Here is a 25,145-nt window from a genome sequence, read left to right as displayed (position 1 = left end):
GGGGTGAGGGACTTTCCTCTGAGCCTGGAATTTACGACCCCAGAGCAATAAAACCCCCTTCTAGCATACAGTCCGTAGCCCAGAGAGAAACAAGTAGAGTCAACTAGTGAAGGGGGGGGGGGGGTTAAAGCCCACCTCATGGGCTGACGAGCAACTAAACTTATGTGATATTTCATACCATATCGTGACAAACCCCTTTACCCCCAAGGGTGGTTTGCACGTTAATGACCGGGCCAATTTTTACAATTCTGACCACTGTCCCTTTATGAGGTTATAACTCTGGAACGCTTCAACGGATCCCAGTGAATCTGACACTGTTTTCTCGTGACATATTGTACTTCATGACAATGGTAAAAATTCTTTGATAGTACCTGCGTTTATTTGTGAAAAAAACGGAAATTTGGCGAAAATTATGAAAATTTCGCAATTTTCAAACTTTGAATTTTTATGCAATTAAATCACAGAGATATGTCACACAAAATACTTAATAAGTAACATTTCCCACATGTGTACTTTACATCAGCACAATTTTGGAACCAAAATTTTTTTTTGTTAGGGAGTTATAAGGGTCTTTAGGGACCACATCTCATTTGAAGTCATTTTGAGGGGTCTATATGATAGAAAATACCCAAGTGTGACACCATTCTAAAAACTACACCCCTCAAGGTGCTCAAAACCACATTCAAGAAGTTTATTAACCCTTCTGGTGCTTCACAAGAATTTTTTGAATGTTTAAATAAAAATGAACATTTAACTTTTTTTCACAAAAAATTTAATTCAGCTCCAATTTGTTTTATTTTACTAAAAGTAACAGGAGAAAATGGACCCCAAACATTGTTGTACAATTTGTCCTGAGTACGCCAATACCCCACATGTGGGGGTAAACCACTGTTTGGGTGCATGGCACAGCTCGGAAGCGGAGCGCCATTTGACTTTTCAATGCAAAATTGACTGGAATTGAGATGGGACGCCATGATTCGTTTGGAGAGCCCCTGATGTGCCTAAACATTGAAACCCCCCACAAGTGACACCATTTTGGAAAGTAGACCCCCTAAGGAACTGTGTGGTGAGCTCTTTGACCCACCCAGTGCTTCACAGAAGTTTATAATGCAGAACCGTAAAAATAAAAAATCATATTTTTTCACAAAAATTATTTTTCGCAGCCAATTTTTTATTTTTCCAAGGGTAAGAGAAGAAATTGGACCCCAAAAGTTGTTGTACAATTTGTCCTGAGTACGCTGATACCCCATATGTGGGGGTAAACCATTGTTTGGGCGGATGGGAGAGCTCGGAAAGGAAGGAGCGCCGTTTGACTTTTCAATGCAAAATTGACAGGAATTGAGATGAGACGCCATGTTGCGTTTGCAGAGCCCCTAATGTACCTAAATAGTAGAAACCCCTCACAAGTGACACCATTTTGCAAAGTAGACCCCCTAAGGAACTTATCTAAATGTGTGGTGAGCGCTTTGACCCACCAAGGGCTTCACAGAAGTTTATAATGGAGAGCTGTAAAAATAAAACAAAAATTTTTTCCCACAAAAATTATATTTTAGCCCCCAGTTTTGTATTTTCCCGAGGGTAACAGGAGAAATTGGACCCCAAAATTTGTTGTCCAATTTGTCCTGAGTGCGCTGATACCCCATATGTGGGGGGGAACCACTGTTTGGGCGCATGGGAGGGCTCGGAAGGGAAGGAGCTCCATTTGGAATGCAGACTTAGATGGAATGGTCTGCAGGTGTCACATTGCATTTGCAGAGCCCCTAATGTACCTAAACAGTAGAAACCCCCCACAAGTGACACCATTTTGGAAACTAGACCCCCTAAGGAACTCATCTAGATGTGTTGTGAGAGCTTTGAACCCCCAAGTGTTTCACTACAGTTTGTAACCCAGAGCCGTGAAAATTAAAAAAAAAAATCTTTCCCCCCAAAATTATTTTTTAGCCCCCAGTTTTGTATTTTCCCGAGGGTAAGAGGAGAAATTCGACCCCAAAAGTTGTTGTCCAATTTGTCCTGAGTACGCTGATACCCCGTATGTTGGGGGGAACCACCGTTTGAGCGCATGGCAGAGCTCGGAAGGGAAGGAGCGCCATTTGGAATGCAGACTTAGAACCCCTAATGTACCGAAACAGTAGAAACCCCCCACAAGTGACCCCATATTGGAAACTAGACCCCCCAGGGAACTTATCTAGATGTGTTGTGAGAACTTTGAACCCCCAAGTGTTTCACTACAGTTTATAACGCAGAGCCGTAATAATAAAAAATCTTTTTTTTCCCACAAAAATTATTTTTAGCCCCCAGTCTTGTATTTTCCCAAGGGTAACAGGAGAAATTGGACCCCAACAGTTGTTGTCCTATTTGTCCTGAGTACGCTGATACCCCATATGTTGGGGTAAACCCCTGTTTGGGCACACGGGTGAGCTCGGAAGGGAAGAAGCACTGTTTTACTTTTTCAACGCAGAATTGGCTGGAATTGAGATCGGACGCCATGTCGCTTTTGGAGAGCCCCTGATGTGCCTAAACAGTGGAAACCCCCCAATTATAACTGAAACCCTAATCCAAACACTCCCCTAACCCTAATTCCAACGGTAACCCGAACCACACCTCTAACCCTGACACACCCCTAACCCTAATCCCAACCCTATTCCCAACTGTAAATGTAATCTAAACCCTAACTGTAACTTTATCCCCAACCCAAACTGTAGCCCTAGCCCTAACCCTAACCCTAGCCCTACCCTAGCCCTAACCCTAGCCCTAACCCTAACCCTAGCCCTAACCCTAGCCCTAACCCTAGCCCTAACCCTAGCCCTAACCCTAACCCTAGCCCTAACCCTAGCCCTAACCCTAACCCTAGCCCTAACCCTAGCCCTAACCCTAGCCCTAATGGGAAAATGGAAATAAATACATTTTTTTAATTTTTCCCTAACTAAGGGGGTGATGAAGGGGGGTTTGATTTACTTTTATAGTGGGTTTTTTAGCTGATTTTTATGATTGGCAGCCGTCATACACTGAAAGATGCTTTTTATTGCAAAAAATATTTTTTGCGTTACCTGTTATGACCTGGTGGTGAGGACAATAATGGACCTGGTGGTTAAGAGCACACGGAATGACCTGATAGTTACTAATAATACAGGACAAGCTCTGAGACGTGGGAACTCTGCTGACCGCAATCCCTAATCCTATCACACACACTAGAAATAGCCGTGGAGTGCTCCTGACGCTCCCTAGGCGCCTCGTCACAGCCTAGGGAACTAGCTAGCCCTAAAGATAGAAAAATAAAGCCTACCTTGCCTCAGAGAAATTCCCCAAAGGAACAGGCAGCCCCCCACATATAATGACTGTGAGTTAAGATGAAAATTACAAACACAGAGATGAAATAGATTTAGCAAAGTGAGGCCCGACTTACTGAACAGACAGAGGATAGGAAAGGTAACTTTGCGGTCAGCACAAAAAACTACAAAAAGACCACGCAGAGGGCGCAAAAAGACCCTCCGCACCGACTCACGGTGCGGAGGCGCTCCCTCTGCGTCCCAGAGCTTCCAGCAAGCAAGACAAAAATCAAAATAGCAAGCTGGACAGAAAAAATAGCAGAGAAAAACAAGCAGGAACTTAGCTTCTGCTGGGAAGACAAGTCACAAGAACGATCCAGGATTGAACTAGACCAATACTGGAACATTGACAGGTGGCATGGAGCAATGATCTAGGTGGAGTTAAATAGAGCAGCCAGCTAACGAATTAACCTCGTCACCTGTGGAAGGAACCTCAGAAGCCGCAGCCCCACTCACCACCACCAGAGGAAGCCCATGGACAGAACCAGCCGAAGTACCATTCATGACCACAGGAGGGAGCTTAACAACAGAATTCACAACAGTACCCCCCCCTTGAGGATCGGTCACCGAACCGGTCACAGAGCCCCCAGGCCGACCAGCACGAGCCAAATGAAAGGCACGAACCAGATCGGCAGCATGAACATCAGAGGCAAAGACCCAGGAATTATCTTCCTGACCATAACCCTTCCACTTGACCAGGTACTGGAGTTTCCGTCTCGAAATACGAGAATCCAAAATCTTCTCCACCACATACTCCAACTCCCCCTCAACCAACACCGGGGCAGGAGGATCAACGGATGGAACCACAGGCGCCACGTATCTCCGCAACAACGACCTATGGAATACATTATGGATGGCAAAAGAAGCTGGAAGGGTCAAACGAAATGACACAGGATTGAGAACCTCAGAAATCTTATATGGACCAATGAAACGAGGCTTAAACTTAGGAGAGGAAACCTTCATAGGAACATAACGAGACGACAACCAAACCAAATCCCCAACACGAAGTCGGGGACCCACACAGCGTCGGCGGTTAGCGAAACGTTGAGCCTTCTCCTGGGACAATGTCAAATTGTCCACCACATGAGTCCAAATCTGCTGCAACCTATCCACAACGGTATCTACACCAGGACAGTCCGAAGACTCAACCTGCCCTGAAGAGAAACGAGGATGGAAACCAGAATTGCAGAAAAACGGCGAAACCAAAGTAGCCGAGCTGGCCCGATTATTAAGGGCGAACTCAGCCAAAGGCAAAAAGGACACCCAATCATCCTGATCAGCAGAAACAAAGCATCTCAGATATGTTTCCAAAGTCTGATTTGTACGTTCGGTTTGGCCATTTGTCTGAGGATGGAAAGCCGAGGAAAAAGACAAATCAATGCCCATCCTAGCACAAAAGGATCGCCAAAACCTCGAAACAAACTGGGAACCTCTGTCCGAAACGATGTTCATGTAAACGAACCACATGCTGGAAAAACAACGGCACCAAATCAGAGGAGGAAGGCAATTTAGACAAGGGTACCAAATGGACCATCTTAGAGAAGCGATCACAAACCACACAAATGACCGACATCTTTTGAGAGACAGGGAGATCCAAAATAAAATCCATAGAAATATGCGTCCAGGGCCTCTTCGGGACCGGCAAGGGCAAAAGCAACCCACTGGCACGAGAACAGCAGGGCTTAGACCGAGCACAAGTCCCACAGGACTGCACAAAAGAACGCACATCCCGCGACAAAGACGGCCACCAAAAGGATCTAGCCACCAAATCTCTGGTACCAAAGATTCCAGGATGACCAGCCAACACCGAACAATGAACCTCAGAGATAACTCTACTAGTCCATTTATCAGGGACAAACAGTTTCTCCGCTGGGCAACGGTCAGGTCTATCAGCCTGAAATTTTTGCAGCACCCGCCGCAAATCAGGGGAGATGGCAGACAAAATTACCCCCTCTTTGAGAATACCCGCCGGCTCAGGAACACCCGGAGAGTCGGGCACAAAACTCCTTGACAGGGCATCAGCCTTCACATTCTTAGAGCCCGGAAGGTACGAAACCACAAAATCAAAATGGGAGAAAAATAGCGACCAACGAGCCTGTCTAGGATTCAACCGTTTGGCAGACTCAAGATAAGTCAAATTCTTGTGATCCGTCAAGACCACCACGCGATGCTTGGCTCCTTCAAGCCAATGACGCCACTCCTCGAATGCCCACTTCATGGCCAACAACTCTCGATTGCCAACATCATAATTGCGCTCAGCAGGCGAAAACTTTCTAGAAAAGAAGGCACATGGTTTCATCACCGAGCCATCAGAACTTCTTTGCGACAAAACAGCTCCTGCTCCAATCTCAGAAGCATCAACCTCGACCTGAAACGGGAGCGAAACATCTGGCTGGCATAACACAGGGGCAGAAGAAAAACGACGCTTCAACTCCTGAAAAGCTTCCACAGCCGCAGAAGACCAATTGACCACATCAGCACCCTTCTTGGTCAAATCAGTCAACGGCTTAGCAACACTAGAAAAATTACTGATGAAGCGACGATAAAAATTAGCAAAGCCCAGGAACTTTTGCAGACTCTTCACAGGTGTCGGCTGAGTCGAATCATAAATGGCCTGGACTTTAACAGGGTCCATCTCGATAGTAGAAGGGGAAAAAATGAAACCCAAAAATGAAACCTTCTGAACTCCAAAGAGACACTTAGACCCCTTCACAAACAAAGAATTAGCACGAAGGACCTGGAACACCATTCTAACCTGCTTCACGTGAGACTCCCAATCCTCCGAGAAGACCAAAATATCATCCAAATATACAATCAGGAATTTATCCAGGTACTCTCGGAAGATGTCATGCATAAAGGACTGAAATACTGATGGAGCATTGGAAAGCCCGAATGGCATAACCAGGTACTCAAAATGGCCCTCGGGCGTATTAAATGCTGTTTTCCATTCATCGCCCTGTTTAATACGCACAAGATTATACGCACCTTGAAGATCTATCTTGGTGAACCAACTAGCCCCCTTAATCCGAGCAAATAAATCAGACAGCAGCGGCAAAGGGTACTGAAATTTGACTGTGATCTTATTAAGAAGACGGTAATCAATACAAGGTCTCAAAGAACCATCCTTCTTGGCCACAAAAAAGAACCCTGCTCCGAATGGTGACGACGACGGGCGAATATGACCCTTCTCCAAGGATTCCTTTATATAACTCCGCATAGCGGCGTGTTCTGGCACAGATAAATTGAACAGTCGGCCCTTAGGAAACTTACTACCAGGAATCAAATTGATAGCACAATCGCAATCCCTATGAGGAGGTAGGGCACTGGATTTGGGCTCATCAAATACATCCCGGTAATCCGACAAAAACTCCGGGAATTCAGAAGGGGTGGATGACGAAATAGACAAAAATGGAACATCACCATGTACCCCCTGACAACCACAGCTGGACACAGACATAGATTTCCAATCCAATACTGGATTATGGACCTGTAGCCATGGCAACCCCAAAACGACCACATCATGCAGATTATGCAACACCAAAAAGCGAATATCCTCCTGATGTGCAGGAGCCATGCACATGGTCAATTGGGTCCAGTACTGGGGCTTATTCTTGGCCAAAGGCGTAGCATCAATTCCTCTCAATGGAATAGGATACTGCAAGGGCTCCAAGAAAAAACCACAGCGCCTGGCAAACTCCAAGTCCATCAAATTCAGGGCAGCGCCTGAATCCACAAATGCCATAACAGAATAGGATGACAAAGAGCAAATCAGAGTAACGAACAAAAGAAATTTCGACTGTACCGTACCAATGGTGGCAGACCCCGCGAAACGCTTAGTGCGCTTAGGACAATCGGAGATAGCATGAGTGGAATCACCACAGTAAAAACACAGCCCATTCCGACGTCTGTGTTCTTGCCGTTCAGCTCTGGTCAAAGTCCTATCACATTGCATAGGCTCAGGTCTATGCTCAGATAATACCGCCAAATGGTGCACAACTTTACGCTCACGCAAGCGTCGATCGATCTGAATGGCCAAAGACATAGACTCATTCAGACCAGCAGGCATGGGAAATCCCACCATGACATCCTTAAGGGCTTCAGAGAGACCCTTTCTGAAAATTGCTGCCAGGGCACATTCATTCCACTGAGTAAGCACAGACCACTTCCTAAACCTCTGACAATATATCTCTACCTCATCCTGACCCTGACACAGAGCCAGCAAGATTTTCTCTGCCTGATCCACTGAATTAGGTTCATCATAAAGCAATCCGAGCGCCAGAAAAAACGCATCAACATCATGCAATGCCGGATCTACTGGCGCAAGGGAAAATGCCCAGTCTTGAGGGTCGCCACGTAACAAAGAAATAATGATTTTCACTTGTTGAACAGGGTCACCTGAGGAGCGAGGTTTCAAAGCAAGAAACAATTTACAATTATTTTTGAAATTCAAAAACTTAGATCTATCCCCAAAAAAACAAATCAGGAATTGGAATCCTAAGCTCTAACATCGGATTCTGAACCAAAAAATCTTGAATGTTTTGTACCCTTGCAGTGAGATTATCCATACAAGAGGACAGACCTTGAATGTCCATATCTACACCTGTGTCCTGAACCACCCAGAGGTAAAGGGGAAAAGAGAGACAAAACACACTGCAAAGAAAAAAAAATGGTCTCAGAACTTCTCTTATCCCTCTATTGAGATGCATTAGTACTTTGGGCCACCTGTACTGTTATGACCTGGTGGTGAGGACAATAATGGACCTGGTGGTTAAGAGCACACGGAATGACCTGATAGTTACTAATAATACAGGACAAGCTCTGAGACGTGGGAACTCTGCTGACCGCAATCCCTAATCCTATCACACACACTAGAAATAGCCGTGGAGCGCTCCTGACGCTCCCTAGGCGCCTCGTCACAGCCTAAGGAACTAGCTAGCCCTAAAGATAGAAAAATAAAGCCTACCTTGCCTCAGAGAAATCCCCCAAAGGAACAGGCAGCCCCCCACATATAATGACTGTGAGTTAAGATGAAAATTACAAACACAGAGATGAAATAGATTTAGCAAAGTGAGGCCCGACTTACTGAACAGACAGAGGATAGGAAAGGTAACTTTGCGGTCAGCACAAAAAACTACAAAAAGACCACGCAGAGGGCGCAAAAAGACCCTCCGCACCGACTCACGGTGCGGAGGCGCTCCCTCTGCGTCCCAGAGCTTCCAGCAAGCAAGACAAAAATCAAAATAGCAAGCTGGACAGAAAAAATAGCAAACAGAGAAAAACAAGCAGGAACTTAGCTTCTGCTGGGAAGACAGGTCACAAGAACGATCCAGGATTGAACTAGACCAATACTGGAACATTGACAGGTGGCATGGAGCAATGATCTAGGTGGAGTTAAATAGAGCAGCCAGCTAACGAATTAACCTCGTCACCTGTGGAAGGAACCTCAGAAGCCGCAGCCCCACTCACCACCACCAGAGGAAGCCCATGGACAGAACCAGCCGAAGTACCATTCATGACCACAGGAGGGAGCTTAACAACAGAATTCACAACAGTTACCACATTTTGAGAGCTATAATTTTTCCATATTTTGGTCAACAGAGTCATGTGAGGTCTTGTTTTTTGCGGGACGAGTTGACGTTTTTATTGGTAACATTTTCGGGCACGTGACTTTTTTTATCGCTTTTTATTCCGATTTTTGTGAGACAGAATGACCAAAAACCAGCTATTCATGAATTTCTTTTGGGGGAGGCGTTTATACCGTTCCGCGTTTGGTAAAATTGATAAAGCAGTTTTATTCTTCGGGTCAGTACGATTACAGCGACACCTCATTTATATCATTTTTTTATGTTTTTGCGCTTTTATACGATAAAAACTATTTTATAGAAAAAATAATTATTTTGGCATCGCTTTATTCTCAGGACTATAACTTTTTTATTTTTTTGCTGATGATGCTGTATGGCGACTCGTTTTTTGCGGGGCAAGATGACGCTTTCAGCGGTACCATGGTTATTTATATCTGTCCTTTTGATCGCGTGTTATTCCACTTTTTGTTCGGCGGTATGATAATAAAGCGTCATTTTTTGCCTCGTTTTTTTTTTTTTCTTAAAGTGTTTACTGAAGGGGTTAACTAGTGGGCCAGTTTTATAGGTCGGGCCGTTACGGACGCGGCGATACTAAATATATGTACTTTTATTGTTTTTTTTTTATTTATTTAGATAAAGAAATGTATTTATGGGTATAATATATATATTTTTTTTCATTATTTAGGAATATTTTTTTTAATTTTTTTTTACACATTTGGAAATTTTTTTTTTAACTTTTTTACTTTGTCCCAGGGGGGGACATCACAGATCGATGATCTAACAGTTTGCACAGCACTCTGTCAGATCACCGATCTGATAGCAGTGCAGGCTGCTTCACAGTGCCTGCTCTGAGCAGGCTCTGTGAAGCCACCTCCCTCACTGCAGGACTCGGATCCGCGGCCATCTTGGATCCGGGCCTGGAGCAAGCAGGGAGGGAGGTAAGACCCTCGCAGCAACGCGATCACATCGCGTTGCTGCGGGGGGCTCAGGGAAGCCCGCAGGGAGCCCCCTCCCTGCGCGATGCTTCCCTGCACCGCCGGCACATCGCGATCATCTTTGATCGCGGTGTGCCAGGGGTTAATGTGCCGGGGGCGGTCCGTGACCGCTTCTGGCACATAGTGCCGGATGTCAGCTGCGATAGGCAGCTGACACCTGGCCGCGATCGGCCGTGCTCCCCCCGTGAGCGCCGCCGATCGCGCTGGACGTACTATCCCGTCCGTGGTCATGGGGGCCCACCCCACCTCGACGGGATAGTACGTCCGATGTCAGAAAGGGGTTAAAGGAATAGGGTTCTGCAAAGGTTGCAAGGGAAAACCACAACACCTGGCAAACTCAAAGGCGGCGCCTGAATCCACAAACGCCATGACAGAAAATGATGACAATGAGCAGATCAAGGACACAGATAACAGAAATATAGGTTGTACAGTACTGATGGTAAATGAACTAGCGATCCTCTTTGTCCGCTTAGGGCAGACTGAAATGACATGAGAAGCGTCGCCACAATAATAACACAACCTATTCTGACGTCTGAATCCTTGTCGTTCCGTTCTAGACAGAATCCTATCACACTGCATTGGCTCAGGAATTTGCTCTGAGGACAACGCCACAGCGCGCACAGTTCTGCGCTCCCGCAAGCGCCGATCAATCTGAATGGCCAGAGACATAGAATCACTCAGACCGAAAGGTGTGGGAAACCCCACCATAACATCTTTAATGGATTCAGAAAGACCCTTTCTGAAAATTGCCAACAAAGCATCATCATTCCATTTAGTCAACACAGACCATTTTCTAAATTTCTGACAATACAATTCTGCCGCCTCTTGACCCTGAGACAGGGCCAACAAGGTCTTCTCCGCTTGATCCACAGAATTCGGTTCATCATATAATAATCCTAAAGCCTGAAAAAAGGAGTCTACATTAAGCAAAGCCGGATTCCTAGTTTCCAGGGAAAATGCCCAATCCTGTGGATCGCCACGCAGCAGGGAGATGACGATTTTAACCTGCTGAATGGAATCACCGGAGGATCGAGGTCTCAGAGCAAAAAACAGTTTACAGTTGTTTTTAAAACTCAAAGATTTGGACCTGTCACCAAAAAACAAATCAGGAGTAGGAATCTTCGGCTCTAAAGCAGGAGTCTGAACAATATAATCAGAAATACCCTGTACCCTAGCAGCAAGCTAGTCTACACGAGAAGCTAATTCCTGAACATCCATGCTAGCACAAGATTCCTCAGCCACCCAGAGAAAAAGAGGGAAGAGAAGACAAAGCAAACTGCAGAAAAAAAAATGTCTCAACACCTTTCTTCCCTTCTTCTGAGATGCATTTAACTCATTATTGGCCAGTTGTACTGTTATGAGCCGGTGACCTTGGAGCCGCATGAAACTTTCTCTGGAGTAGGTGGAAACTGTACTGACCGCAAATCCTAAACTAACAACGCAACTAGAAGTAGCCGTGGGGTGTGCCTAACAAACCCTAGACACTTCGACACAGCCGGAGGACTAAATAGGAATTCTACCTTGCCTCAGAGCAGAACACCAAAGGATAGGCAGCCCCCTACGAATATTGACTGTGAGTAGAAGAGGAAAGACACACGCAGTCAGAAAACAGGATTTAGCAAAAGAGGCCACTCTAGCTAAATAGGAAAGGATAGGACAGAATACTAAGCGGTCAGTATTAAAACCCTTCCTGAAATATCCACAGCAGATAATACAAAAAAATTCCACCATCTAACTAAAGACGTGGAACGTATATCTGCAACTCCAGAGAATCCAACAAGACTGAGAAAATACTGACACAATCTAAGCTGGACAAGAAAAAACAAATGAATAGCACTGAATTATCAAGCACACAGTATGTGTGCCACAGAAACAAAACCAGACACTTATTTTTGCTGAATTGGCAGCAAGGCAGGAGGAACCAGACAGAGGTCCAACACCTCCCAACAACCATGGACAACTGGCAAGGACTAATGAATCCTGCACACCTAAATACCCCAGTCAGAACTGCAATCAGTAGATACACCTGACCAGGACTGCGACCCAGGGACAACTGCATTACCACCTACAACCACCGGAGGGAACCCAAAAGCAGAATTCACAACATGCGAGTCGCCATTGAGTAATCTGGAATCGGCAGCGATGGAGCACTCGTGCACCCGACATTGCAGGGGCGTAGGCCGCGTGGAGTGGAGGTGGTGGCAAGAGGAGGAAAAGTTTTGATGGAAGTAGATAAATTTAATACCTTGGGCTGTTCATTCCTGAAACCTGGATTTTTGGAGTACTTTGGGTACTTTCTTTGGCCTCCAAATCTAGTCCTCATATTAGTAGCGTTAGGATTTGAATGACTTGATGTTGAGGACAGGAAGGTATTGGAGGGGTTCCTAGAAATAGTTTTTGTCCTTCTGGTGCTCTTGTTTGCCATCTGAAATGTTTTTGGGTCTGGTAATTATTTAGATACCTCTGGTATTTTTTTTGTTTTGGACATACTTATGTCCTTTTCCCATTTTTTTAGATCACAGTCAAGATCCTTATAGAATTTCTCAACCTCATCGGCTTTTAAATCTTTGGACATCTGTGCTTGAAGTTGAGCAATCTGGGTGTTAGAATCTATTTTGTTTTTGACCATCCGCCATCTTGTTGTGGTTTTCTAGCTGCTGGTCTGTTTCCCCTGTTGCTGGGTTTGTCTTAGGTCAGGTTATTGTATCACCCTTTATTACCCAGCACCTGCCTCCCAGTCCTTGCTGGACAACAGTGTTAGGCCTCTTTTCACATTTCCGTCGGTACAGGCCCGTCGCAATGCGTCGGGCTGACATACCGACGGACGTTGTGAATTCTCTGCATGATGTGGGCAGCGTTTGCAGTTTTTCGACGCATCCGCTGCCCATTCTGCAGTCTGGGGAGGAGGGGGCGGAGTTTCGGCAGCACATGCGCAGTCAAAAATGGCGGACGCGACGCACAAAAAAACATTACATTGAACTTTTTTTGTGACGATGGTCCGCCAAAACATGACGGATTCGTCGCACAACGGACGCGACGTGTGGCAATCCATCGCGATCCGTCACTAATACAAGTCTATGGGCAAAAAAAGCATCCTGCAAGCACATTTGCAGGATCCGTTTTTTGCCCTAAACAACGGATTGCGGTGGATTGCAAACGACAGAAGTGTGAAAGAGGCCTAAATTCGCTAGAGTTTTGGCTAGGTGCTTCCATAGCTTTCTGTGTTTGATATTGTGCAGTTCTGGGACCTCTAGTTCTGCTTTCTTTATTTTTTGGTTTTCCTTTAATTTCTGTGACTACCTCTATTTTCCTACTAGGAGGTTACCTGTTTTTTGCTCCCAGTCCCTAGATTGTTCAGGGATACCCTTCCCCCTACCTTTAGGCCTTTGTTTGAGTTTAGTCTAGGAAACGTTGGTGGGTGTATTCACAAGGAATAGGTTGCCCGCTCCATCGAAGGGCTTCAGCCTAGTCCTAGTGCAGGGTCAGCTTCTCCCCCTTCTTCCCTTGTCTGGAGTTGCAGATCCATAACACTGGGTATCAACCTCATTCAACGGTTGCACATTTTTTTCATTAATAAACGCTTTATTGGTGCCTTGGGATGTAACTTGCAGATCTAAATCAAGAACATTTGGTTTATGGCCAAAGGAAAAAGTCAGCTTAATGTTCAAGTCATTTTGATTTAATGTGGACGTAAAGAGGTCGAGTTGGTTGGTTGTGCCCTCCCATGTGAACCATACGTCATCAATATAACGTATCCAGTTGTGGACCTTATCAATGTGGTTTGGGGGGTTACATTGGAAAATAGCTCTGTCCCATGCCCCAAGAAAAAGGTTAGCATAAGAAGGGGTGCATGCAACCCCCAGAGCAGTTCCCTGTAACTGTAGATAGACTTGATTTTTTAAAAATAAAACAATTATGGGTGAGGATGAACTCCAACAGTTCTAAGGTAAGTTTATTCAGAGATCTCTTTAACCCCTTTCTGCCATTGGACGTAATATTCCGTCCATGTGGGGTGGGCCTTAATTCCCAAGGACGGAATATTACGTCCAGCGCGATCGGCCGCGCTCACGGGGGGAGCGCCGCCGATCGCGGCCGGGTGTCAGCTGCTTATCGCAGCTGACATCCGGCACTATGTGCCAGGAGCGGTCACGGACCGCCCCCGGCACATTAACCCCCGGCACACCGCGATCAAAGATGATCGCGATGTGCCGGCGGTGCAGGGAAGCATCGCGCAGGGAGGGGGCTCCCTGCGGGCTTCCCTGAGACCCCCGCAGCAACGCGATGTGATCGCGTTGCTCCGGGGGTCTCCTACCTCCCTCCCTGCAGTAAGTCCCGGATCCAAAATGGCCGCGGATCCGGGTCCTGCAGGGAGGGAGGTGGCTTACCAAGTGCCTGCTCAGAGCAGGCACTTGGTAACGCTGCACTGCTCTCAGACAGATCGGTGATCTGTCAGAGTGCTGTGCAAACTGGCAGATCACCGATCTGTATTGTCCCCCCCTGGGGCAAAGTAAAAAAGTAAAAAAAAAAATTTCCAAGTGTGTAAAAAAAAAAAAAAAAAAAAAATCCTAAATAATGAAAAAAAAAAAAAATATTATTCCCATAAATACATTTCTTTATCTAAATAAAAAAAACAAAACAATAAAAGTACACATATTTAGTATCTCCGCGTCCGTAACGACCCGACCTATAAAACTGGCCCACTAGTTAACCCCTTCAGTAAACACCGTAAGAAAAAAAAAAAAAAAACGAGGCAAAAAACAACGCTTTATTATCATACCGCCAAACATAAAGTGGAATAACACGCGATCAAAAAGACGGATATAAATAACCATGGTACCGCTGAAAGCGTCATCTTGTCCCGCAAAAAACGAGCCACCATACAGCGACAACAGCAAAAAAATAAAAAAGTTATAGTCCTCAGAATAAAGCGATGCAAAAATAATTATTTTTTTCTATAAAATAGTTTTTATCGTATAAAAGCGCCAAAACATAAAAAAATGATACAAATGAGGTGTCGCTGTAATCGTACTGAACCGAAGATTAAAACTGCTTTATCAATTTTACCAAACGCGGAACGGTATAAACGCCTCCCCCAAAAGAAATTCATGAATAGCTGGTTTTTGGTCATTCTGCCTCACAAAAATCGGAATAAAAAGCGATCAAAAAATGTCACGTGCCCGAAAATGTTACCAATAAAAACGTCAACTCGTCCCGCAAAAAACAAGACCTCACATGACTCTGTGGACTCAAATATGGAAAAATTATAGCTCTCAAAATGTGGTAACGCAAAAAATATTTTTTGCAATAAAAAGCGTCTTTCAGTGTGTGACGGCTGCCAATCATAAAAATCCGCTAAAAAACCCGCTATAAAAGTAAATGAAAAAAATGTATTTATTTCCATTTTCCCATTAGGGTTAGGGCTAGGGTTAGGGTTAGGGCTAGGGCTAGGGTTAGGGTTAGGGTTAGGGCTAGGGCTAGGGTTAGGGTTAGGGCTAGGGTTAGGGCTAGGGTTAGGGTTAGGGCTAGGGCTAGGGCTAGGGTTAGGGCTAGGGCTAGGGTTAGGGCTAGGATTAGGGCTAGGGTTAGGGCTAGGGTTAGGGTTAGGGCTAGGGCTAGGGTTAGGGCTAGGGTTAGGGCTAGGGTTAGGGCTAGGGTTAGGGCTAGGGTTAGGGTTGGGACTAGGGTTAGGGTTAGGGCTAGGGTTAGGGTTGGGGCTAGGGTTAGGGCTAGGGTAAGGGCTAGGGTTAGGGTTAAGGCTACAGTTAGGGTTGGGGCTAAAGTTAGGGTTAGGGTTTGGATTACATTTGCGATTGGGATTAGGATTAGGGGTGTGTCTGGGTTAGAGGTGTGGTTAGGGTTACCGTTGGGATTAGGGTTAGGGGTGTGTTTGGATTAGGGTTTCAGTTATAATTGGGGGGTTTCCACTATTTAGGCACATCAGGGGGATCTCCAAACGCGACATGGCGACCGATCTCAATTCCATCCAATTCTGCATTGAAAAAGTAAAACAGTGCTCCTTCCCTTCCGAGCTCTCCCGTGTGCCCAAACAGGAGTTTACCCCAACATATGGGGTATCAGCGTACTCAGGACAAATTGGACAACAACTTTTGGGGTCCAATTTCTCCTGTTACCCTTGGGAAAATACAAAACTGGGGGCTAAAAAATAATTTTTGTGGGAAAAAAAGAGATTTTTTATTTTCACGGCTCTGCGTTATAAACTGTAGTGAAACACTTGGGGGCTCAAAGTTCTCACAACACATCTAGATAAGTTCGTGGGGGGGTCTAGTTTCCAACATGGGGTCACTTGTGGGGGTTTCTACTGTTTAGGTATATTAGGGGCTCTGCAAACGCAATGTGACGCCTGCAGACCATTCCATTTAAGTCTGCATTCCAAATGGCGCTCCTTCCCTTCCGAGCCCTCCCATGCGCCCAAACGCTGGTTCACCCCACATATGGGGTATCAACGCACTCAGGACAAATTGGACAACAACTTTTGGGGTCCAATTTCTCCTTTTACCCTCGAGAAAATACAAAACTGGGGGCTAAAAAATAATTTTGAGGGGAAATTTTTTATTTTATTTTCACGGCTCTGCGTTATAAACTGTAGTGAAATACTTGGGGGCTCAAAGTTCTCACAACACATCTAAATAAGTTCCTTGGGGGGTCTAGTTTCCAATATGGGGTCACTTGTGGGGGGTTTCTACTGTTTAGGTACATTAGGGGCTCCGCAAACACAATGTGACGCCTGCAGACCATTCCATCTAAGTCTGTATTCCAAATGGCTCTCCTTCCCTTCCGAGCCCTCCCATGCGCCCAAACGCTGGTTCTCCCCCACATATAGGGTATCAGCGCACTCAGGACAAATTGCACAACAACTTTTGGGGTCCAATTTCTCCTGTTACCCTCAGGAAAATACAAAACTGGGGGCTAAAAAATTATTTTTGTGGGAAAAAAATTTTGTTTTATTTTTACGGCTCTGCATTATAAACTTCTGTGAAGCTCTTATTGGGTCAAAGTGCTCACCACACATCTAGATAAGTTCCTTAGGGGGTCTACTTTTCAAAATGGTGTCACTTGTGGGGGGTTTCAATGTTTAGGTACATCAGTGGCTCTCCAAACGCAACATGGCGTCCAATCTCAATTCCTGTCAATTTTGCATTGAAAGGTCAAACGGCGCTCCTTCCCTTCCGAGCTCTCCCATGCGCCCAAACAATGGTTTACCCCCACATATGGGGTATCAGAGTACTCAGGACAAATTGTGCCACAACTTTTGTGGTCCAATTTCTTCTCTTACCATTGGGAAAATAAAAAATTGGGGGCGAAAAGATAATTTTTGTGAAAAAAAAATGATTTTTTATTTTTACGGTTCTGCATTATAAACTTCTGTGAAGCACTTGGTGGGTCAAAGTGCTCACCACACCTCTAGATAAGTTCCTTAGGGGGTCTACTTTCCAAAATGGTGTCACTTGTGGGGGGTTTCAATGTTTAGGCACATCAGTGGCTCTCCAAACGCAACATGGCGTCTCATCTCAATTCCTGTCAATTTTGCATTGAAAGGTCAAACGGCGCTCCTTCCCTTCCGATCTCTCCCATGCGCCCAAACAATGGTTTACCCCCACATATGGGGTATCAGCGTACTCAGGACAAATTGTGCCACAACTTTTGTGGTCCAATTTCTTCTCTTACCATTGGGAAAATAAAAAATTTGGGGCGAAAAGATAATGTTTGTGAAAAAAAATGATTTTTTATTTTTACGGTTCTGCATTATTAACTTCTGTGAAGCACTTGGTGGGTCAAAGTGCTCACCACACCTCTAGATAAGTTCCTTAGGGGGTCTACTTTCCAAAATGGTGTCACTTGTGGGGGGTTTCAATGTTTAGGCACATCAGTGGCTCTCCAAACGCAACATGGCGTCCCATCTCAATTCCAGTCAACTTTGCTTTGAAAAGTCAAATGGCGCTCCTTCCCTTCCGAGCTCTGCCATGCGCACAAACTGTGGTTAACCCCCACATATGGGGTATCAGCGTACTCAGGACAAATTGTACAACAACTTTTGGGGTCCATTTTCTCCTGTTACCCTTGGCAAAATAAAACAAATTGGAGCTGAAGTAAATTTTTTGTGAAAAAAAGTTAAATGTTAATTTTTATTTAAACATTCCAAAAATTCCTGTGAAGCACCTGAAGGGTTAATAAACTTCTTGAATGTGGTTTTGAGAACCTTGAGGGGTGCAGTTTTTAGAATGGTGTCACACTTGGGTATTTTCTATCATATAGACCCCTCAAAATGACTTCAAATGAGATGTGATCCCTAAAATAAAATGGTGTTGTAAAAATGAGAAATTGCTGGTCAACTTTTAACCCTTATAACTCCCTAACAAAAAAAAATTTTTGGTTCCAAAATTGTGCTGATGTAAAGTAGACATGTGGGAAATGTTACTTATTAAGTATTTTGTGTGACATATCTCTGTGATTTAATTGCATAAAAATTCAAAGTTGGAAAATTGCGAAATTTTCAAAATTTTCGCCAAATTTCCGTTTTTTTCACAAATAAACGCAGGTAATATCAAAGAAATTTTACCACTATCATGAAGTACAATATGTCACGAGAAAACAATGTCAGAATCACCGGGATCCGTTGAAGCGTTCCAGAGTTATAACCTCATAAAGGGACAGTGGTCAGAATTGTAAAAATTGACCCGGTCCATAACGTGCAAACCACCCTTGGGGGTAAAGGGGTTAAATCACTAGCTTCAAGGACATATAATATGCAAATTGCCTCTTCTGAGAAAAAGAGGACTTAACTCTATAGCGCCACCTGTTGGAAGTAGTGATCCTACAAGTCACAATCAACTCTTTAACGAGTCGTGCAATATGACTTAGGATAAAAGCCAAATTAGTATCTCAATTCGCAGACACAGTGTTTCGGGCTGTTGGCCCTCGTCAGTGCGAAGCATGAGAACTAATTTGGCTAGGTGAGAGGCTCTGGACTGGGGTCTATGGGGTATCGTTTCTCCTTATGGAGAGTGACATACCATCTCTGGCTTGTCAAGGTAAGGAGGCTTATTCGCCGTGCAATGCTCCTCTGGGAAATATAATATGCAAATTGCCTCTTCTGAGAAAAAGAGGACTTAACTCTATAGCGCCACCTGTTGGAAGTAGCGATCCTACAAGTCACAATCAACTCTTTAACGAGTCGTGCAATATGACTTAGGGTAAAAGCCAAATTAGTATCTCAATTCGCAGACACGGTGGCGAATAAGCCTCCTTACCTTGACAAGCCAGAGATGGTATGTCACTCTGCATAAGGAGAAATGATACCCCTTAGACCCCAGTCCAGAGCCTCTCACCTAGCCAAATTAGTTCTCATGCTTTGCACTGACGAGGGCCAACAGCCCGAAACACCGTGTCTGCGAATTGAGATACTAATTTGGCTTTTATCCTAAGTCATATTGCACGACTCGTTAAAGAGTTGATTGTGACTTGTAGGATCGCTACTTCCAACAGGTGGCGCTATAGAGTTAAGCCCTCTTTTTCTCAGAAGAGGCAATTTGCATATTAGCTTCAAGGAACCATGCTACTACTTTTAAATTTTCTTTATGGCAAATGGAAGTGTCACGCCGTTAACGGCGATAAAGGGGCAGGACGGCGTACTGGGACCCGCACCTGTCCCTGCCACTATAATGGGGCCCTGGCTTTCCCTTATCTCAGGGGTACCTATGATGGTTAGGAGACCTGAGCCGCCAGCGTATCCCTGTCTCCTGTGCTGACCCTATCAGTGCCCCCCTCTCCCCCCAAGGGAGGTGGACTGCACCAGTATAACAATACAACAAATAACAGGGTATACAGACAAGGTAACTAAATGTCTCAAACTCACCAAATGCTCACACAACCACAGAGGTAACACAGAGAAGGGAAGAGAAGGAATAAACTAGGAATGAAAACAGGTTTAACATGCAACCAAAACAGCAGACACCAATCTCTGTAAATAAACCTCCAACACCAATACTACGCTCCTTCAACCTTCAAGCCAGGCAGTAGAACTGATCACTGACAATAGCTGAAGTCAGGACTGGGTCTATATAGAGGATCAGATAACAAAAACCACGTCAGCTGAGAGACCCAGCTCTCAGCAATAAGGTTAACTCCTGCACTGCTGGCACAAAGCAGCCAGGTCAGAATACAGGTGAAGAGCTTCTGTTCACTGTGTGTGAACGAGGCCCAGAGCGCTGCAGTTCTCTGGAACCTCTCTGTCGCGGTAGCCCCATGACAGGAAGTGTATAAGCTTTCAATTTCTGCAGTGACCATTACCATATTCTCTTGGAGAAGTAATCTGTCAAATTTGCTGCAGTAGTGTCTTTAATATACAAGGGTAGAGTAGCCACCAAAAGTTTCAGAAAAAATAATAATTTGGCAGGTGACCTCGCAGATGAGTCACCCCGCCTGGGCCGTGGGGTACTCGGTACTGGGTCCGGTGTTTCACAGGGGGATGTCACGGTGGTGACCCGGTCCGTGGCCCTGGGCGCCCATGTGAAAGAGAAAGGTCTTTAAAGGGAATAAAGTTTATGTTCGTGATGCCACCTATGGTATTTGGTCAGTGGGGACCGACGCTGCTTTAAGGGGGCCTCTGGGGTGATGTTATGGCAGCTAGATGGTATAACTTCCCACAGGTGAAGTATATCCCCAGGGCTCCTGGTGTGTAGATGGAAGATGGCAAATGGCGCAGTAAAGAACGAGGACACAGGTTTGCAGTCTCTTTACCTTGTTTACTGTAGTCCTCAGGCAGCCACAGTCCAGTGTACCAGATCACAGGGCAGGCTGGGTCCGGCTGGCTTGGAGGCAAGTTAGGAGTCCCCTTATCCAGGTGGAAATCAAAGCCTTCCTCTAGCACTGTGGCGTTGTAGTCCCTTACTGCCTATGGTTTCAGATAAGGTCCTCACAGATGTTCTCTCTCTCTGTCTCCCGTATAGGATAGGACATAACCCGTATGACTGGTGACTTGAGTCTGTTTATAGGGACTCTAGCATGCCCCGGGCTCTAAAGGTGTCACTGTGTCTCCTGGGTATTAAGGCTGACAGGTAACGTGAAGTTCAGCTGTCCTGCCAGTCTCTGCTGTAAGTCGTAGAGGGCCTTACAACCTCAGTGTTCCGGCTACCGGTCTCTGTGCCTCAGAAGGAGGCAGCCTGCTTGTGGCTGATCTCCCCCTGGTATCCTCTCCTGTGCTTTGCTCTCCTGCACACTCTCTGAAATCAATTCGGCTTTCTGTGTATCACTTTCCGGGAGCTGCTGCACTGCGGCCACACAGCTCCATAAACCCTCTTCTGCCTCAGACTGCTCCAGTCTGTTTTCTGGCAAGAACTGTTCTCCTTTTCTCTCCAAAAACTACCTTATATATGGGGAGTCACCTAGTAAATAAGATCAAAAGCTCACCATGGTGGCCTGAAGTGTGAATGTGCTGTGTGTATGGTGGTTACCTGATAAAAGATATCCTTATTATTATTATTATTATAATACATTTTTATAGCGCCATTTATTCCATGGCGCTTTACATGTGTATACGGGGCAAATATAGACAAATACATTAAACATGAGCAAATAAGGCACACGGGTACATAAGGAGGGAGGACCCTGCCCGCGAGGGCTCACAGTCTGCAGGGGATGGGTGATGAAACACTAGGAGAGGGTAGGGCAGGTTGTGCGGCGGTTCAGTAACTTCAGGATCACTGCAGGCTGACTGGGGGTGATCCATAGGTGTCCACTGCAAGCGCCATCTTCACCAGGCCACAGACTGGAAGTGGACTGCTTTCTGCTGATGTTCCCGGCGGAGATCATTACAGTTCTTGTGCCAGCAACGCAGCTAACAGCAATTGTATTTGTGTCTGACAGACACAAATATGATTGCAGGGAGGGAGGGATGGCCGGAGCGCAGGCAGAGAGAGGGGCGCGTGGTGTCAGTGACTGACCGTTTGTGCCTGTGCCCCGGCCGTCACTGTGCTAAATGCCTGTGGCCGGAGAAAGGTACAGGGTGGCCTCAGGCATTCAGCACAGACACTGTCATGTCAGGGAGGCAGAAAGTAGCACCCAAGGCGGGTGCTTACCCTGCCTACCCCTCTTCCCGACTCTGGTTCTTTCACATTCCCTATCTATTTTTTCTTCTGATTCTCCTTTTCTACAGTTTTCTTCATAACCTGGCTCATTGATAACAGTATATCCCACACTCCATACAATTAATGTCTGTGCAAAGCCAGATACTGGCAGGTGACTGGTACATGAAAGTTACACGTACTACCTTATATATTATAAAACATGCAGGGCCCTCACTTTTTCATTCAAAGTGTTAAATAATGTATTCCTTTGTAATGTCTGATATTGTTTTTACATGTATTCTCTAAATTGTAATGTGCTTCGGAATATGTTGGTGCATTATTATAAGTATAACGTGTCCATAAACAAGTCAGGTTGATAGTATCTGATCCTGTGCTGTTCAGCCCTGCCCTACGGATACAATATGAAACCTGACCTTAGATTTCTGAGAAGCAGTTTCATTTCTCTGTTCCTCTGTCAGCCATGGCGTCTGCTGATCTGAGAGAAGAGCTGCTCTGCTCCATCTGTCTGAGCACTTATACAGATCCTGCAATGCTGAGATGTGGACACAACTTCTGCCGGGTCTGTATTGGTCGTGTGCTGGATACACAGGACGAGTCTGGAGTTTATTCCTGTCCTGACTGCAGAGAAGAGTTTCAGGAGCGGCCGGCACTGATGAGGAACATAAATCTCCATAATATAGCTGAACGTTTCCTGATTACTCAGCAAGAACAAGAGGAGATCACCGGGATCTGCTGCACTTACTGTGTGGACTCTCCGGTACCTGCTGTTAGATCCTGTCTACACTGTGAGGCTTCTCTGTGCGATAAACACCTGAGAGTTCACAGCAAATCAGCAGAACACGTCTTATCTGATCCCAGCACTTCTCTGGAGAAAAGGAAATGTTCTGTCCATAAGAAGATCCTGGAATATTACTGCACTGAGGACGCTGCTTGTATCCGTGTGTCCTGCAGTTTGATTGGGAAACATAATGGACATAAAATGGAGTCACTGGATGAGGCTTCTAATTAAAAAAAGCAAAAACTGAGAAATGTTCTCCAGAAACTGATCACAAAGAGAGAAGAGACTGAGGAAAGAGTCCGGAGTCTGGAGGAGCGGAGGAGAAAAGCTCAAGGAAAAGCAGCTGGAGAAGCCGAGAGAGTCACTGCCCTGTGTACAGACATCAGGAGACGGGTGGACGACCTGGAGAAGAAGGTCCTGAGTGAGATCTCCAGGCAGGAGAAGGAAGAGTCACTGTCACTGTCTGCTCTGATCCATCAGCTGGAAATAAAGAAGGACGAGCTGTCCAGGAAGATGAGACACATTGAGGAGCTGTGTAACATGACAGATCCACTGACTGTCTTACAGGAACCAGACAGCGGTGACTTGTGTGATCCTGAGGAGGAGGAAGGTGATGAGGACACAGGAGGACATGATAAACAGCTCCATGATGGAGATGACCTGGATGTGGCTGAGATCTCACACACATTACACACATTATGTGAGGTAATATCAGGTATAAGGAGCGGGATCTATGTGCAGGATCCTGCAGACATATTACTGGATGTAACCACAGCTGCTAATAATCTCCTTATATCAGACGACCTGAAAACTGCAACCGGGACAGAACAGAAGCAGAAACGTCCAGAAACAGCAGAGAGATTCCAGTATTATAACCAGGTGATGAGCAGGAGAGGATTTACCTCAGGACGACATTACTGGGATGTGGAGGGCAGTAGATCAGGTGGTTTGAGGGTGGGGATGTGTTATCCCAGTATGGACAGGAGGGGAGATCAGTCACTGATTGGAAATAATAACAAGTCCTGGGGTTTGTGGAGATCTAATAATCAGTATTCAGTGAGACATGACAGTAAAGAGATCCGGTTACCTGACAAGATCTCCAGTGATGGAGTCAGGATATATCTGGATTATGAGGCCGGGCAGTTGTCCTTTTAAGAGCTGTGTGACCCCATCAGACACTTACACACCTTCACTGCCGCCTTCTCCGAGCCCCTTCATGCTGTATTATTTATATTGGACTGTTCTATAAAGATATTAGGGGGAAGCAGCAACTGGAAGAAACCATTATGATATAAGAAATCCGGCCATAGACAGATGAACGAAGCTAAACTTATGATTGTTGAATCATTTGGTTAATGGGATGAATAAGGCTACGTTCACACTAGCGTTGTGCGCCGCTGCGTCGGCGACGCAACGCACAACGCACGCAAAAACGCGGCAAAACGCACACAAAAACGCTGCGTTTTGCGACGCATGCGTCGTTTTTTGCCGAAAATCGGACGCAAGAAAAATGCAACTTGTTGCGTTTTCTTGGTCCGACGCTTGCGGCAAAAAAGACGCATGCGTCGCACAACGCAACAAACAAAAACGCATGCGTCCCCCATGTTAAATATAGGGGAGCATGACGCGTGCGTCGCCGCTGCGTCGCCCGACGCTAACCCGACGCACACTAGCATAACGCTAGTGTGAACGTAGCCTTAGAACATGGTGATACAGAAGATGATCCCTCCACTAGATCACATGCGTTTATCATCTGCTGTTCAGGTTTCTGATGATCGTTCTCTGGATATTTCTGTATATTGGGGAGGATATAATATGGGAAGGCTGGTAATATGTAATCCCTGTAGATCATTGTGGATAATTCTGCTGAGTGTCCTGGTTTTTATTCCCAGGTATTAAACACTTTGATTGGATTTGGCCTTTTCTTGTATTAAACCCCTAAAATTCATTATTTCTCTTTAAGTGTTACATTTTTTAGATTTATTTTGTCGTCTAATGACGCATTTTTACAATTTTTTCCCGTAGTTTATTAGTTATTGGGTAGGTGTTTAAAGGGATCCTGTCAGCACATTTTTACATCTAAAATACTCATGTAAAGAAAATAATAAAGGAAGATAGCATGAATATATACTGCGATTTTCAGTAATTACAATTATTTAATGCAAGATATCACATAACATTGTTAAAATGAGGGGCTTTACCGATGTGTCTCATCCAGTAGTGCAGCTACTGGGGGGCAGAGGGGGCCGTTGCCCCGGGCCCTGTCACATGAAGGGGCCCTCCGGGAGCCAGAGCGGGGACACTTCTGTGACCAGGAAGAACGCAGCAGAGGAGCAGACTCGCAGAGTAGTATAATGTCT

At 45.4% G+C, this 25,145-nt stretch overlaps 1 pseudogene; it reads left to right on the top strand.

The window, feature by feature from the left end:
- The first annotated feature begins 22,353 nt into the window (after positions 1-22,353).
- Positions 22,354-24,733, top strand: LOC138675137 (E3 ubiquitin/ISG15 ligase TRIM25-like; annotated as a pseudogene).
- The last annotated feature ends 412 nt before the right edge of the window (positions 24,734-25,145 follow it).

The sequence above is a fragment of the Ranitomeya imitator genome, chromosome 4 (assembly GCF_032444005.1).
Source record: "Ranitomeya imitator isolate aRanImi1 chromosome 4, aRanImi1.pri, whole genome shotgun sequence".
In the NCBI taxonomy this organism is placed as follows: Eukaryota; Metazoa; Chordata; class Amphibia; order Anura; family Dendrobatidae; genus Ranitomeya; species Ranitomeya imitator.
The sequence above is the reverse complement of the archived record's forward strand: the minus strand, read 5'-3'. Positions and strand labels throughout refer to the sequence as shown.